The sequence below is a fragment of the Cupressus sempervirens genome, chromosome 8 (genome assembly GCF_028749045.1).
Source record: "Cupressus sempervirens isolate cs-2001-9-10 chromosome 8, ASM2874904v1, whole genome shotgun sequence".
In the NCBI taxonomy this organism is placed as follows: Eukaryota; Viridiplantae; Streptophyta; class Pinopsida; order Cupressales; family Cupressaceae; genus Cupressus; species Cupressus sempervirens.
Window position 1 is genome coordinate 702,811,020 of NC_143125.1, and position 4,117 is coordinate 702,815,136.

Consider the following 4,117-nt stretch of genomic DNA (forward strand, 5'->3'; position numbering starts at 1 on the left):
CTATATCACAAGTAGAAAAATTTGGGTTAGGATTATTTATCAAATTGTTTACAACATCAAATCTTTGTCAAAGGTAAGCATCGTATATTGTCCCAACTTCTACCAAAATGGTGACCATTTCTTGATTTTGAACATTCTCTCTTGTAAACTCTTCCAATTTAAAATTTCCATGTGTTTGGACAAGTTGTAACACTACCTTCCATATAGTGTCATCTTTTTTTTCTTCACTCATTAATTGAAAATTAGTAAACATTCAAACTTAGTTAATTTATTTTGTAAAATTAGTCATATATTGACTATGTAATTTTTTGCAAATACTTTAGCGGCCACCATGTTAAGGGTCCCTCTTTCTTTTGAGACAACAACTCCATCTATTTCATCTTTATAAGCAAGTGGAACATTACTTGTGATCTTTATAATGTTTACATTGGTATCTCCAAAGAATGAATCCACTCAATAACTACAAGATCACCATTATATGGATTCACAACCTTAACTTTGTCCCCTTCTTTGAGTTTATCAATTCATTTCTGCAAAAAGAAAAAAATAATACATTAGATTACATAGATAATGAATAGCCAAAAATGTAATGCAATAATATGTAATTATGATAAAAATTCATTTTCTTTACTAAAGATAAAATATTCTTCTAAAAAATAAGAACACTCACAAAATATTATATAAATTAATAATATTATGATTTTATTTACACATGTCTTAACTTATAAACTTCCAAAATTAATTTTTTAGTTATACAAATATCAAGACAAGATTGGTTCTATCTTCTATGTGATTAAGAGTAAGTTAGCAATGAAAGGTAATAGTTTGAAAGAAAGCAATGATGTATATGATCAGTTGACTTTACATGGAATATGAATCAAAGATAAAGCTAAGCTAATCTAATACTTTGATAACTAGACATGGTACGGTGATCAAGTTATTCATCAAAAAGTGTTGATTGCATTCCAGATGTACTAAAAAGGAAGTCTACGGCTAAAAGATCCATATTTACTTCAAGTGTAGCCTACTAGTGCAGTAATATTCTCTCTTGAATTGTATTCCAGTCCTATCAGAACCCATGATCCATATGTCATCATTGAATTAAACCATAAGATTGTACACAAATGTGGTCATGTAGACAAAAACACATTTAGAAACAAGAAAATTATGGCATAAATTTAGTAATTTATTCATCTTCAGAGGAGAAATTCATCAAAGAAAACATTCATATTTATGTTTGATTAAGCATAAACTAGATTCATGTTAAAGATATGAGAGAAGCCGAATATAAAACCATGAGTTAATGGGTCCAATAGATGCCCACCAAGGCTCAGTAAAAGAATATTCTACTCACTTAGAAGTTAGACCTATGAGCATAATTAAGTTATAATGACCCAAAAATTGAAAACTAAACAGAGATAGCACCCACCACCATGAATCACTTACATGGTCTTCCTTATAAAAAACCTCCGAGTGAATGGATTGTTGTACGATCACAAGTTTCAGTCAACTCTTGACTGACCAGCTCTGGATGAGAAAAAAATACTAACCATTAAACGACATAAGGCAAGCACCCCAATAAAAATTAAGATGAGGATCATAGCCACAAATAACTTAGATTGCGGTGCAGCTTCTCTGTCAACATTTAGAAAACCATAGTACTTGATAAAGCATACAGTCAAATTTTTAAGTATTGTTCTGTTCTCACTCAAAAAAATGTATACATTATAATAGTCACGATAAATAAAAATTTGAGGACAAGTGCATTTATGCAAAAAAATAAAATATCTAGTTTGACAAACTGACATTGAATTAGTATAATGTATTTGAGCATAAAAAAGAAGGTTTACTAGACATTGTTTTGTGTAATTGTGTTAGAAAAATTGATATGGTTGATCAGATCTATGGACTACTATGCTTCTTCGACTTTCCTTACTAGTTTATAACAATTTTTTTTGGATCAGAGATATGCTACTTGTCTTAAAAGCAGTTAAGATTATCCTGCAATATATTTTAAATTGTGAATGGAATCAGAAAAACACCAATTTATTCTTGTGATGTTATTATGATGAAGACTCTAAGAGAAAACCCTAGTTTCTAGAAAGAAAGGAAAAAATGTCCTTGATGTTAATTATGGCTCCCTGCCTTGTCATGAATCAAATAAAAGAACACAATCAAAGTCATTTCAGACATGAAACTAAATGAGGAATGAACCTACATATTATAGAATAATGTATAGGTTACTAGACTTTTTTTTGGTGTATTTGTGTTCTAGACAAATATATATGCGTAATCAAATGTAAAGACTACTATGCTTTTCAGGTTTTCCTTTTGTCTTGAGCATGACACTGCTTCTAAAAGCAGTTAAGATTATCCTGCAATATATTTTAAACTGTGTGTAGAATTAGAAAAAAACCAATTTATTCTTGGAAGGTTATGTATGATGGAGAGAAAGCTCTAGATTCTAGAAACAAATTAGATATATCACAAATCATTCAAAAATTCATAATTAAGCCATTTCAAGAACGAAGACATCTGAATAAAAGACTTAGAAAAACTCAAATCGGGAATGAATCCGCATATTATACAATAAATACACCTATCACTTTTCAAGTAAATAATCAAAAAGGTTTATTTTAATTTTCTTTGATCACTTATTTCATATTATGAGGGAGAATCTTCTCCCCTTTACATGGATAGAAAGTGCAAGAAATTATTTTGTTCAAAATTAAACAAAACATTTAATTAACACAAGAATTTTTTAAGTTATAGCATTAGAATGTTTCTTTTCATTTTCATTGATCATTTATTTAATATTATCAGAAGAGAGAATGTGCGCTTTTTTACGTGTATGGAAAACACAAGAAAATATGTTGTAAAAAACAAAATGAAAAACATACCTGACACCAGCATTACTTACAATACCAATTCGCCATTCCTATAGACAATCTCGATAGACGACAAGCCAGACCTGATGATAAGTGGGCATACTCATTAAAAAAAGAGAGATTTAGCCTTGGGGTTAATTCTATGCTTATGATGACTGTAATGATCAGACCATATATACCAAGCACTCCAGCCATAAAAATGGTAATATAGATTACATCATAATTCTGGTCGCATAACACCCAGTGATGCAACTCCAACTCCACTATTTGTTGTACCATATGCTGCTCTCATACCTGAACATGATCATCCAAGGATAAATAACTATATATACATCAAGGTATCTTATAGCATTTAATGGAGAGAATGGTTCAAATTGTCCTAGATTGATTCCTTGTGAAGATCCTTCCACCTTCCCTTTTTTGTGTTTATAGGAAAGGCTAAAACTGGAAACTTCCCTTCCCTAAATCAGGAGCTCGGACTGCTACAGTCTGTCTTTACAAACCAAGATTTAACTCTGACATGGAAACCGTCCTCCCTTTAAAATTAAACTTTGATGGATCCTCAAAAATCTGCATGATAACTTATTAGATTGATCCTATTTCCCTAAAATCAAAACTCATTGGAAATGGCTGCCACATCCTTCAAACAACCATATTCATCTGAAATAATGATACTAGTAGTACTAAAAAGTGAGAACAACAATCAAAACTCTCAGAAAAGGATCAAAATTACTAAAACATAGTGTCATCTTCTTTGTCCATTCATGAAATGTATCCCTCGTGCCATTTTGAATGTTAACTATCCTTTGATGGCAATATTGCATGCATTAAAACAAGTGTATTGATATTTGAATAGTAGTATTTGTATCATGACAGTCACCATTTGAAGGTATTGTTGTTGCTCTGAAACATTCTCTACAACTCTACTATCATTGTTGCCTGGAAACATGGTATCACTACTTCTTTTTAGCACAACTTAAAATGCCAACGCACCTTGTTCTTTGAATAATAATAAACATTGAAATACCTCATATCCGTGTAATAACCTTATTTTTTAATCTATTTTTACTTGCCCATGCACTTTATGGTCTTCATGGTTGCTAGCTCTGTTATTGGCACTAATGATGATATAATCCATTACCTTACCTTCATTAAGCTATAACTATCATTGCAACTATAGTGTTCTTCACAATAACATTGTCCTTGAATATTACTTGTCTCACCATTAT

The 4,117-nt window shown here is 30.7% G+C and overlaps 1 pseudogene; it reads right to left on the reverse strand.

The window, feature by feature from the left end:
- Positions 1 to 1,502: 1,502 nt before the first annotated feature.
- Positions 1,503 to 3,180, reverse strand: LOC149544380 (V-type proton ATPase 16 kDa proteolipid subunit-like; annotated as a pseudogene).
- Between the last annotated feature and the right edge of the window lie 937 nt (positions 3,181 to 4,117).